At 34.6% G+C, this 14,050-nt stretch overlaps 1 protein-coding gene across 1 annotated transcript in view; it reads right to left on the reverse strand.

The window, feature by feature from the left end:
• The window catches only part of LOC120423028 (fibrillin-1-like), a 137,929-nt gene that overhangs the window by 1,287 nt on the left and 122,592 nt on the right, over positions 1-14,050 (reverse strand). The gene's annotated exons all lie outside the window — the stretch shown is intronic.

Below are 14,050 nucleotides of genomic sequence, written 5' to 3' on the forward strand. Positions count from 1 at the left end.
CGATGATTGCAATCAGAATTGAGTTATTTTCTTGATTTTTTTTTAAACCACGCTCCAAAAAGTGTTGAAAAACACGTAAATTCATGCCTGCATGGTTGGTATGATATTATGCATGCAAAGCACACGATGACAGGGCGAGAAAAGCGATTGACATAATTGAAGCGAACATTACACAAGGGTGACTCCTCCATGAAACCCCCCAGCAAACTCCCGGACATCCGGGCCAGAGTTGATCGTCTGTGAACGAAGCGACCCCGAACCATGCCATACATCACTCCGGAACACATCCTTTTAATTTACGGTAATTTTCACACACAAAGTGCCGACGAATCGAACGAGACGGATGGTAGCAGGCTGTGGGCCAATAGTCAACGTTCGTGTAGGAAAGAGAATCGATGAATTGTCGGGGCTTAGTTCACGTGGCACTTGTAATGGCATCGTAGAAGGCTACGCCAGCACCGAACGCAAACCTAACGAAAATTGATGCCAATCAAGTGTGCGGTGAGTTTTGCTGTGGTCGGCAGGAGCATGTTCTGGGCACGGAAATCTGGTTTTATAAACGACCTGTAGTGCGACCGTAATACAGGGAAAAATGACGCCGAGGTCATTCTTGTTGAATTTGAAAAGAGATTGTCGGTCGGATGGGGTCGATCAGCGAGTCCCTTTCCAGGAACGATGTCAACACTCCGTGCAAGCGGAGGACGGAGTTGAGCAATGTGGCGCCGGTCACATTTAGAAGTCACCGGCACAAACACGTGGGCAAAAAGGGCTCGCTGGATTTGGAATGGGATTGCAGGGTTGGATTGAACGAATTTGCGTTAAAAGTAAAATATTTGATGTTTAAATATCATTTTCCATTTAAAATCAAAGACCGTTATTGAAAATAATTTATTTTTAGAAATTACATTAGCTCAAAAAAATAAATAATAAAATAACATATTTTTTTGAAAATACTTAAATTTTCATAATTTTAAAATGGGTACTAAACGAGAAAAAAATTTGTTTAAATTTTCATTTAAATTAAATTTAGTTTGACATGTTCTCCAATTTTTGCAAAATATCATATTTTTAAAATACTCAAAATTCAATAATTTGAAATATGGATATCAAACGATGAGGAATTTTATATGCATTTGTATTTTATTAGATTTTTATTGGTAAAATGGTTAAATGTTAACAAAATACCGTATTTTCTCAAAAATACTGATATTTTAAAAATTTGCAATACTGTCCAGACTCGATTATTCAAAGTTTGATTATCCGAAAGCTTGGACAATCGAATCACGAAAAAAAATTCATCATATTTTTTATTTTCTTACTTTAAACATCAAATTCGAGTTTTGCAAATCCATTTAAGTCAAATTTAAATGGTTGATATAAAATTACAAAATGCATTTTTTCTCAATGTTTCATCACCGCCATTTTGGCCGCCATCTTGGATTTCAAATTTCTAAATCACTTTAGAGTATTTAAGTAAAAAAAAGTAAAAACATGGTATTTTAATAATGTGTTATTCTGTGACAAAATATAGTGTTTTACAAAAAAATACAATTGAATGAAAATACATGCAAAATTTCGCATTGCTTGAATATTTGAAAAAATAAGTCTTTTCGAAAAACACAGTAACTTGTGAAAATTTCGTTCATACAATAACGTTAACCATTTTCGATATCGTTAGACGCGCATATTTTTGACGATAATTTTTATAAATGAACAACTTTGGGTTTTAAGCAATTAAATATATTTCGGCGACAAATTAGCAAATTTTCCTTTATGCCAATGAAAAACTGCAAGGGATTTTTTTTCAATTATTGTTATTTTAAAATTTTTCGGAGTTATATTAAAAGCATTATTGACACTGCTTGTTTAAATTATTGATTTATGTTTTTTTATTTTACCAAGAAAATATATTATTTATAATAACATTTCAAGCATAATTTCTTATTTTTTTTTTTTTTTTTTTTTTTTTTTTTTTTTTTTTTTTTTTTTTTTTTTTTTAATTTATATTTATTCAAATTTCTTTTCCATGTACATTCATTCAGTTAAAATATTATTGAGTGTCCAATCACAAACGATGACTTTTCACCTCAATTTTAAATACTAGCAACTTTCATTTATTCATGAAATATTGTAGCTTTCGCTATTCAGTGATTTCAAATGTAGGAGGTCCTACATGTACAAAAGGGAAAAGGGATACCTTAAAACTAACTTATAAACTATATAAAGAGCGGATCAATGCAGCTGAAGACTGCAATGATTTTTGTCGAAATGCATCAATTATCTTATTGGACATAACATCCAAAGTGTCAACTTCGGCTAATTGATGAAGTTCACTGGTGCTGAACCAGGGAGGAAGTTTCAGAATCATTTTCAGAATATTGTTCTGAATCCTCTGAAGTTTTTTCTTCCTGGTTAAGCAACAGCTTGTCCAGATCGGCACAGCATAAAGCATGGCAGGTCTGAAAATTTGTTTATAAATTAACAGTTTATTCTTGAGACAAAGTCTAGAATTCCTGTTTATAAGTGGATACAAACATTTAATATATTTGTTACATTTAACCTGGATACTTTCAATGTGATCCTTGTAAGTAAGGTTTTTGTCAAAAGCAAGTCCAAGATATTTCACTTGATCCTCCCACTTTAAATTTACCTCATTCATCTTTATAATGTGATGACTTTTTGGTTTAAGAAAATCAGCCCTTGGTTTGTGAGGGAAAATAATAAGTTGAGTTTTTGCAGCATTTGGAGTAATTTTCCATTCTTTCAAATAAGAATTGAAAATATCCAAGCTTTTTTGTAATCTTCTTGTGATGACACGAAGGCTTCTGCCTTTGGCGGAGATGCTTGTATCATCAGCAAAAAGTGATTTCTGACATCCTGGGGGCAAATCAGGCAAGTCAGAAGTAAAAATATTGTATAAAATTGGACCCAAAATGCTTCCTTGAGGGACGCCAGCACGTACAGGTAGTTGATCAGATTTGCTATTCTGATAACATACCTGCAGAGTACGATCCGTCAAATAATTTTGAATAATTTTCACGATATAAATCGGAAAATTAAACCTTTTCAATTTCGCAATCAAACCTTTATGCCAAACACTGTCAAATGCTTTTTCTATGTCTAGAAGAGCAGCGCCAGTAGAATAGCCCTCAGATTTGTTGCTTCGAATTAAATTTGAAACTCTCAACAACTGATGAGTAGTTGAATGCCCAAGGCGAAATCCAAACTGCTCATCAGCGAAAATTGAATTTTCATTAATGTGCGTCATCATTCTATTAAGAATTATTCTTTCGAATAATTTACTAATAGATGAAAGCAAACTAATGGGCCGATAGCTTGAGGCTTCAGCAGGATTTTTATCCGGTTTCAAAATCGGAATTACTTTGGCATTTTTCCAACTACTGGGAAAATATGCCAAATCAAAACATTTGTTGAAAATTTTGACCAAGCAACTTAAAGTTGCTTCTGGTAATTTTTTAATTAAAATGTAAAAAATGCCATCCTCACCAGGGGCTTTCATATTTTTAAATTTTTTGATAATAGATTTTATTTCATTCAGATCCGTATTAAAAACTTCATCTGATGAAAATTCTTGTTCAACAATATTCTGAAATTCTATTGAAATTTGATTTTCAATAGGACTCAAAACATTCAAGTTGAAATTATGAGCACTCTCAAACTGCTGAGCAAGTTTTTGAGCTTTTTCCCCATTAGTTAATAGAATATTATCACCATCTTTTAAAGAAGGGATGGGTTTTTGAGGTTTCTTAAGAACCTTTGAAAGTTTCCAAAAAGGTTTGGAATAAGGTTTAATTTGTTCGACATCTCTTGCGAACTTTTCATTTCGCAGGAGAGTGAATCTGTGGTCAATAACCTTTTGCAAATCTTTTTGAATTCGCTTCAGTGCAGGATCACGAGAACGTTGATACTGTCTTCGGCGAACATTTTTCAGACGAATTAGAAGCTGAAGATCGTCATCAATAATGGGAGAATCAAATTTGACTTGGACTTTAGGAATAGCAATATTCCTAGCATCCAAAATTGCATTAGTTAAAGATTCCAAGGCAGAATCAATATCAGCTTTGGTTTCTAAAACAAAATCATGATTTAAATTATTCTCAATATGATGCTGATACCTGTCCCAATTAGCTTTGTGGTAATTAAACACAGAACTATTGGGTCTGGTAACTGCTTCATGAGAAATTTCTTATTTTTTATTTCCTAAAAATGTCTGCCTTAGTCGAGAACGAATTCAACCCTGCCACCCCTCAGCAGAACTCTTTCGCAGGTGATCCTTGGTGGTTGTTGGTACGTGATTCGATGGCAGGTCTGATATTAAATGTGGTAATTCATAGGCGCCGAGACCTGAACTGGACACGACCGGTGACTCTGCCCTCTGTGAAAGCCAGAAATGGTCGCCGTCAGACGGACGGAACGTGGCAGATTGAATTTCTCCCAGACACACACTCGGTTCGTGTTGACAGAGGGCAAGAGCCCCTAACGGTTCGTATTATAATTGCCACTTGGCCGCATTCATACGACTCACGGTCCTTTGACCAGGCTGAACCCTTTAAGGACGACGCTACGGCGTGTTTTGCCGGGTTGCATTTAAATACGGTCCGTGCCCGGATTGGGCCCAGGCTCGGCTCACCGGGGTTTGATATTATGATTTATTGGACCGCAAATTGTGCCAACTCTGGGTAGTTTATTTATTTTGGCTCCCGTGGTCCGCACGGAACACGGTCAGTTATTTTCGGCTTTCCTTTCTCCCTCCCTCCCGTTCCCAGCAGGTGAACCGTTTCGGTGAGCAAATTTAATGGTTCCCTAGGACCCTTTCTGTTAAGTACCGGGCCCGGGGTTTGTGCATTTACTGACTGCTGTGCGGTTGAAAAATGTCGTCCCAAACCAATAAAACCAGTGTTTTTCGCCAAGGCACTGTGCTCCACAATGTTCCGTCCCTTGGGGCTTCGGACTGTTGTTTTATGAACATGACGGATTCATTACCACGCTCGCTGTTACGATTAATTTTCCTCCAATGGAACCCTTTTTTTACTACCCGGTCAAACCACCATCCTCGTTGGCTTCATTGCTGCTACAATGAGCTACACTGAGCACTGAAAGGTAGGAAATTTTGTCGACCTGACTCTTTTCCCATGAAAGCTTCTATTGTTTCACAATATTTTAATTAAATTCTGTAATTCAGCAGCAGCAACAAAAAAAAGTGCTCGGAGCGGTGTTCAGCTGAGCGGAAACTTTAAAACAATTTTAAACTCATTTTCCAATTCTTTGCAGTGTTTTCAGCAGGTAGGTTTTTTTCACCAGGTGAGCCAAAAGTGAACAAAACTCTGTTAAAAGTCGATTTATCATAACGGGGGCCATTCTACCGGCTGTGACCGCCGACGTCGTTTGAAAATCACACCAGGGAATCGATTCCGACGGTGGTGCAGAACACGACAATTTAATCGAAATTTACTGAGCTCTTTTTTAATCATAGATTTTTTTATATTTGGTATTAAAATTTCGGTGTTTCTGCATTATTATAATAACAATTATATTCAATAAAAAAAAATCATAAAATTTCCACGTGTGCGTCACGCTCTAATCTAGAACAAAGAAAAGCACGGATATACGTTTGCCTGTACGTGGTACGACCCAACGGGGCTGGATTGTAATGAACATTCGTGTAAGCCGCTGGCACTTAATTAAAACTGGTTGGATGGAGCAGCAAATCTGGTGCGGATCGTGCACGGTAGGTACGCAGAAAGGATGTAAATGATCGATTAATGGGACGAGAATTCCCCATGGCTACCGCTTGCTCCCATGGGAAAGGATGGGTTTTTAATGACACGGAACAAATTAGGTAAATTTTAAGCACTTTCCAACGACCGGCAATCTTGGAAGCTAATGGGCGTGACATTATTTGTTGGAGGAAGTGAAAAGTATGGTTTAAACAATGAAGGAAGAATCATATCAAATGCTTGGTGATGATGATAATGATAACAATACAGATATTAAATTAGTCGCTTCAATGACATGTAATAATTTCAGTTTAATTTATTATCTAGTATAAGTTGGATTCAGTTACTCAAGCAACTTTTTGTAACTTTTCAACAATATGCTTCGATTACCAGGATAAATAACAGCAAAATATTGGTTGTACATCCAAACCACCATTTAACCAGCTCAAAAACTTCCAAAAAAACTGCATCGTTCCACCAACTCGCGAGCAAAATATTTTCCGCATAATACTCAAACAATTTATCGCCCTCCAAGAGAAATCCCCTTCCCTTAAGGCGAAAAACTTTTAAGGTTCAAGTTTTTCGCCAAGTAAATCCGCGCTCAAAACAAACTTTTGCCCGCGTTCTCCCGCGCTAATTTCCTTCGATCCGACAAAACAACAACAAATTTAAACTCTCCTTAATCCGCCCTCGGTTTCTGCTGCTGCTGGATGTCGAGATTTTGGCACCAAACTGCACAGTCAGTTTTCCGGCTTTTACCCTATCTCCTTTCCGGTTCCTGGAAGAAGAAGCGCAGCAGAGGAATTCTCCGTGAAAACTGGAAAAGGTTGACGCGTTTTTTGTTAATTTGGCAAAAATATGGAGGGGTTTGCACTACGACAAATCACTTTCAGTTGATGATTTTGCTTAATAGAATTAATATAATTTAATTTACAAGTTATTAATAAAATATTTTCAGACGAGACTCGATTATCCGGAGGCCTCGAAAAAATTTCACTTCGGTTAATCAAATCTTGGGAAAATTGAATCAGAACAATTTTTTTTTCGATATCTTGTTTTGGATAGTTTTACATGAATATGACCCCAAACATGCTCTAAAATGATTTTAAAAATACTGAGAAAAGAATTTTGTATGCTAAAAGGCAAACAACAAATTAAATTTTATTTAAATGGAGTCGCAGAACTCGTATTAAAAGCTAGTAAATATTTTTTTTAGAAATTTATAACTTTTCGAGAAAACATATTTATTTTATTATGAAAAAATACTTTCATTTCCCAAACTTTGCTTAATTTACTCCATTCAAAAAAAAAATTTTTTTCTCGATTCCGTTGAGAAACTATTTACTTTTCTTGTCATTCTTGTATTGCAAAACAGCCTACTTTACGTCGTCAAAAATACAGCACTGAAAAGCATTTTTTTAAGTGCTGAATAAAAAACCTTTTTCGCATTTGTTTCGAAAAATAATACATTGTTTGTTATTGTCGTCGAACCGTGAAAAACGAATGACCAACGATGTTTTTTTTCTATTCCTTTTTAAACTTATTATTTGCTTTAATTTTTTAATTCAATGTCTCGGACATTTTGGATCAATTTTTAATGTTTGAAAATTAATTAATTAAGTTAAATTTTGGAAAACATTTTTTGCAATGAAAATAAATTAAACCAAGTATATTTAATCAAACGTTCCAGGAAAAAAAAATTACCATTTGTTTTAAATGCTCAATAGTTTTATCTTTTATGTAACTAAACCATATAAAAAATAAAATCATTTTTAAAGAAATTCTCCATACCATTACTTGAAACTTTGATGAAGGCACAAAACCGACCAGAAAACCCTTACTCAAGAGTTCCATTCATGTATGTTCTTTTTGAAACTAAAAAAAATGTATCGACGAACAAATGATGGTAAATCTGCTGTTTTGGCGAAAGAGACCTCTTCATCAAGTGTTAGCCAAATTAAAAAAAATAAAGATCAAACTTTTGAGGACACGGCCGATTTCAGTGAGAATTCATCAGCAGCACAACAACATTGTAAAGTCTTAAGAAAGAAGCAAAAGTTAGCTCAGCAAAATGAACAACAGCAAAAGCAGCAACATTCGTTGGTAGCTGGTTTTTCGTTATTTCTGTGGAAGAAAGGGTAATATGACCAACTGTTGCCTCAGGCAGAGATTGAAAGGATGAGATATGTTTTTCAGCGATTACTTCAAATCTGTTATCGTGATGTAACTGTTGAAAGTTTTTTTTCTCCGGAAAGCCAACTATAGCGAGTGGCTTGCGTTCTCATTTTTGTTGAAAATGTTTGTATATTATCACATAAACTAGAAGATTACTTTTCTAAAGTTTGGGATGGAGATTTTTGACAAAACGTGCAGTTTGATGAGCACTCCCCCAACTCTTATTTTTTTCCTCAAAAAGAAGTACATTTCTCTATGCTACTTTTGTCATCATTACCATGATACCTGTTGATTGAAGCATAATTAAAATTGGTTAAGGTAAACCACTCGCTCAAACTCACACAAAATCGTGAACTCGTTTTGTTCCTTCCCAAGTCCTTTGAGGGGTTTCGCTCTTTTTTTTAACGTGATGTAGCTGCCATTCATGTGTCACATTTAAGCGCTAACAATACGGTGACGTTCGTTGGGATTTAATTATTGTACAAAGGGGGAAGCCTTTCCGAAAGCACACGAGCTTTTACGATTGAATGAAGTAGCTTTTTCACGTGATGTTAAATAACAATTTTAATCATTAAATTATCACAAATCGCAAATCAAATCGTATTCAACTTTAAATTATATTCTAAAATATCTAACAAACCATGCAAATCCGCTTAGTGACTTAAAAAAAACAATATTGTAATCGAAAATCAATAGTCATTACCGAACGTTTGATTTGGTTTGTCCGAACACTTTGATGCCATCTGAATCGTCGATAGCTACTGTGCTGAAATTATTATCATTGGAATTATGAATAATAAATACGAATCACGCTTTATTCCTATTGTTGGAATTTGTATATATGAAAACGATAACTTGCAGATAGTTTATAAACAAATAATTTACATTGTCTTATTGTGTTTGAAATGTTTTACATTTATTTTCAATTCAATTAGGTTGAGTAACTTTTAAAACAGTATAACTACTTTTAACTTGCATCCCACCACAATTACTATGTTTTACATTGTGCTACAAATACTTTTTTATTTGCAGAATTGGACCACTCAAATAAAAAAAAACAACAATCACAAGCACTCATTGAAAACAGTTTTTATTTCGTCACAATAAAAAAACACTGCTCAGATACACACACAACACGTGAAAAAATGAGTGGAAATGAATAAATTAATGCTAAATAAATTAAAATGAATTGCTTTCTGTCACTATACGTGCAATGATTTCGGATGCTGCCACACGCACACACAAACACACTCATATCGATACAAACATGCACAAAACGTTTAAAAATTTCACACGACGTTGAACTCTCTTTCATTTTTTTCTTCAAACTCCTGCAGCAGCAAACGAACAAACGCGTCCAATTGGAAATTCATCAGAACGGCAGCTTTTCATCAAGCAGTGCTGCCAGTGTTTCCAGTTGGATTTGTGAATACTGGCAACACCGTTCGTGGCGCCATATCCGGTGATTGATATCTCAATTTTAGTGACATTGAATCGCGGATTACGAGCAGAAATAAAATAACAAAAAAAATCACCCCGCAAATTGGCAATGATCGTCCTGTTTTGCTAAATTGGGTCACTTTTTTGTTGTTGGCGGGAAATGGCTTTTATCTCACTCTTGGTAACAGCTGCCGCGGGAGTTTTTGGGAGATTATTTTTTGTTGGTTCGGTTCCGTCCACTTTCGCTAACCATAAACTGGACCCGGCAATTATGTTGTCCGATACAATAATCATAATCATAATAATCAAACAAGATGTGTTAAGACCACCCTTGGCTAGCGCAGTCGTCGGGGTTGGAAAAAATATGTTGGCTTTTGGCATCGGTAATCGACATTTATTGGCACCGCAATCGTCAGTCCCGATGGGTTCGGAGAGGGGTGAGGTGGGAGGACTTAATTGGTCTGACCAACGACAAACCAACAAACGATTTGCCGAGCCCACACAGTTAATTGGTCCCTTTCTTCTTTGAGCACGTGTGGAGAAAAGTAAACCCCCAAACTGACCAGACCACAATTACCACCCCAGAACCATATGGATTAATGTTCCCATAAAACCCCCGGCACGGGAACCAAACACTTGTCTCGCCAAAATTTCAACTCAGCGCTTAGTGCGACAGCCTGTCCTCACAAACTATCCACACCTTAAAAAAATCACCATTACAATTATTGATCCAACTATCCGGAACCCACCCTCACCATGCTTACATCCCCAACTATCATAGAATACCTATTGTGCCTAAATAACACAAAAAAATTGTTTCCTTTATCATAGCTTCATCCATAGTCCCCCTCGACACGCTAATCTCAAACCTCCTATCTAACACGTAAACTAATCTCCTCCCCCCCCCCCTCAATACCTCCAACAAAACCCCAAAAATCCCCTACCCACTAACTTCATATATAAAAAGTTTCTCATTTTTCTTTCCTAATTCCCAAATCTCTAATCCATCCCCACTAATATACACACCCCCCCCCCCCCACACCTCCCCCACCCCTCTCACATTATTCCACCAGAGAACCTCGCGCGCTCTAAAATAAAAACAAAATTTAATAAAATTAAATTATACCCACATTTCATATATTTTATACCCCTAAACCATTAGTCACACAACCATTCTGTCTCTTAATCAATGGACCCACATGCAATGCTCTATTTTGTCCTAATATTCCTTTAAGGAACCTGAATAGATAAAGCCATACAAGACTTTTACGGTCTGTTGTTCACCCAATATTCCCCTACATAGTCTACCCAGACCCGATACGACTGAACGCGCGCCATATGTGTTACACTAATTCGTATGGGAACCGAAGAAAATTGTTCAACTTTTATAATTCAAGAAAAATATACAATAAAAATTGAACAGTTTCATCCTGGTTCCCGATTCCATTTTTAACTTTTATGCGAACTCTTTCCTTTGTGTGTAATGCAAAATCATCGTTTTCTCTATTAGTCAATTCTCGTGCGTTCCGATGAAGTCTGTAGTTAAAAAGAAAAAAATGTCTGTCCAAAACATGAATTTTATGATTCATCAGATACAGAGTTTGTCGCTTTAGCTTTCAATCTTTGAAATGGAATAACGAAAGTGCTACAGCGTGCCTTCAATCAGCCCTGTTATGGAAAGGACTTATCAAAATCATTTTTAAATAATTTTCTCGATGCTAAAACCATTGTGAAAGGAATTTTCTGAGCGCTTTGGTGTCTTCGGCTATAAGTCGCTGAGATTAATTGGATAAAAAAAATAAATTGGAATATTGAAGTTTTCATAGTCTAACTTTATTTTTCTGTGAAATATTGTAAAACCTGAATTATCAAAAAAGGTAATATTTGGCTTTGAAGGAAGTTTAAAATTCTGTTCCATTCAAAAACATTGTGCTTCAAATTTCAATTTTAAACTGCACACAGGTTTTCCAGGTTGCCAGAAAAATCTGAGAATCCCTGATTTTTCAGGTTTCATCCAAAATTAAGATTCAACCTTCTCAGTGCCAGATTTAGCCAGATTTTTCTCTTCATACCCATTTAGAGCAACTTTTTGATAAAAATAATTGAATTCAATTGAAAACCAAAAAAAAATAGAACAGGTTTTTCTTAAAAAGAAGGTAAATCAAAAAAATTTGAGGTCATAAAATTAATTAGACCACCTAAATTCTACAAATTTTCCAATAAATTCATATCCTCCCTCCGTCTGCCAGATATTTCCAGATTTTTGATCGATACTTTGCCAGATTTTCCTAATTTTGACCTGGTAACTCTGGCTGCACATAAAAATGCAACTTGCGTGCTAATTAACAATTTGAAATAGTTTGAAAATATTTTTAGCAGGGGTTCGTGCATAAACTAAAATATAAAATAAAAATATAAATAAAACAGGGTAATTCTCTACCAACTCACACAAAAACGGAAAAAGTTGCCCCGACCCCTTTTCGATTTACGTGAAACTTTGTCCTAAGGGGTAACTTTTGTCCCTGATCACGAATCCGAGGTCCGTTTTTTGATATCTCGTGACGGAGGGGTGGTACGACCCCTTCCATTTTTGAACATGCGAAAAAAGATGTGTTTTTCAATAATTTGCAGCCTGAAACGGTGATGAGATAGTAATTTGGTGTCAAAGGGACTTTTATGTAAAATTAGACGTTCGATTTGATGGCGTACTCAGAATTCCGAAAAAACGTATTTTTCATCGAAAAAAACACTAAATTTTTTTTAAAAATTCTCCCATTTTCCGTTACTCGACTGTAAAATTTTTTGAAACATGTCATTTTATGGGAAATTTAATGTACTTTTTGAATCTACCTTGACCCAGAAGGGTCATTTTTTCATTTAGAACAAGATTTTTCATTTTAAATTCTCGTTTTTTTCTAACTTTGTAGGGTTATTTTTTAGAGTGTAACAATGTTCTACAAAGTTGTAGAGCGCTTCACGCGCGTTTTCTCAGCTTGATGATTGTGCATTTGGGACATTTATGCGAACAGGAACAGTATAGTTACAGTGAGATTTAATTTTAGTTGCATTCTTAGATGTGTTGAGCAGTTCTCTAGGATTTCGGTCATTCGATTTTTTTTTGTATTTTTTAATCCGACTGAAACTTTTTTGGTGCCTTCGGTATGCCCAAAGAAGCCATTTTGCATCATTAGTTTGTCCATATAATTTTCCATACAAATTTGGCAGCTGTCCATACAAAAATGATGTATGAAAATTCAAAAATCTGTATCTTTTGAAGGAATTTTTTGATCGATTTGGTGTCTTCGGCAAAGTTGTAGGTATGGATACGGACTACACTAGAAAAAAATAATACACGGTAAAAAAAATTTGGTGATTTTTTTATTTAACTTTTTGTCACTAAAACTTGATTTACAAAAAAACACTATTTTTAATTTTTTTTATTTTTTGATATGTTTTAGAGGACATAAAATGCCAACTTTTCAGAAATTTCCAGGTTGTGCAAAAAATCATTGACCGAGTTATGAATTTTTTAATCAATACTGATTTTTTCAAAAAATCGAAATTTTGGTCGTAAAAATTTTTCAACTTCATTTTTCGATGTAAAATTAAATTTGCAATCAAAAAGTACTTTAGTGAAATTTTGATAAAGTGCACCGTTTTCAAGTTATAGCCATATTTAAGTGACTTTTTTGAAAATAGTCGCAGTTTTTCATTTTTTTAAATTAGTGCACATGTTTGCCCAGTTTTGAAAAAAATATTTTTGAAAAGCTGAGAAAATTCTCTATATTTTGCTTATTCGGACTTTGTTGATACGACCTTTAGTTGCTGAGATATTGCAATGCAAAGGTTTAAAAACAGGAAAATTGATGATTTCTAAGTCTCACCCAAACAACCCACCATTTTCTATCGTCAATATCTTAGCAACTAATGGTCCGATTTTCAATGTTAATATATGAAACATTTGTGAAATTTTCCGATCTTTTCGAAAAAAATATTTTCAAAATTTTCAAATCAAGACTAACATTTCAAAAAGGCCAAACATTCAATATTACGCCCTTTTAAAATGTTAGTCTTGATTTGAAAATTTTGAAAATATTTTTTTCGAAAAGATCGGAAAATTTCACAATTGTTTCATATATTAACATTGAAAATCGGACCATTAGTTGCTGAGATATTGACGATAGAAAATGGTGGGTTGTTTGGGTGAAACTTAGAAAACATCAATTTTCCTGTTTTTAAACCTTTGCATTGCAATATCTCAGCAACTAAAGGTCGTATCAACAAAGTCCGAATAAGCAAAATATAGAGAATTTTCTCAGCTTTTCAAAAATATTTTTTTCAAAACTGGGCAAACATGTGCACTAGTTTTAAAAAATAAAAAACTGCGACTATTTTCAAAAAAGTCACTTAAATATGGCTATAACTTGAAAACGGTGCACTTTATCAAAATTTCACTAAAGTACTTTTTGATTGCAAATTTGATTTTACATCGAAAAATGAAGTTGAAAAATTTTACGACCAAAATTTCGATTTTTTGAAAAAATCAGTATTGATTAAAAAATTCATAACTCGGTCAATGATTTTTTGCACAACCTGGAAATTTCTGAAAAGTTGGCATTTTATGTCCTCTAAAACATATCAAAAAATAAAAAAAATTAAAAATAGTGTTTTTTTGTAAATCAAGTTTTAGTGATAAA

The sequence above is a fragment of the Culex pipiens genome, chromosome 3, assembly GCF_016801865.2.
Source record: "Culex pipiens pallens isolate TS chromosome 3, TS_CPP_V2, whole genome shotgun sequence".
Lineage (NCBI taxonomy): Eukaryota > Metazoa > Arthropoda > Insecta > Diptera > Culicidae > Culex > Culex pipiens.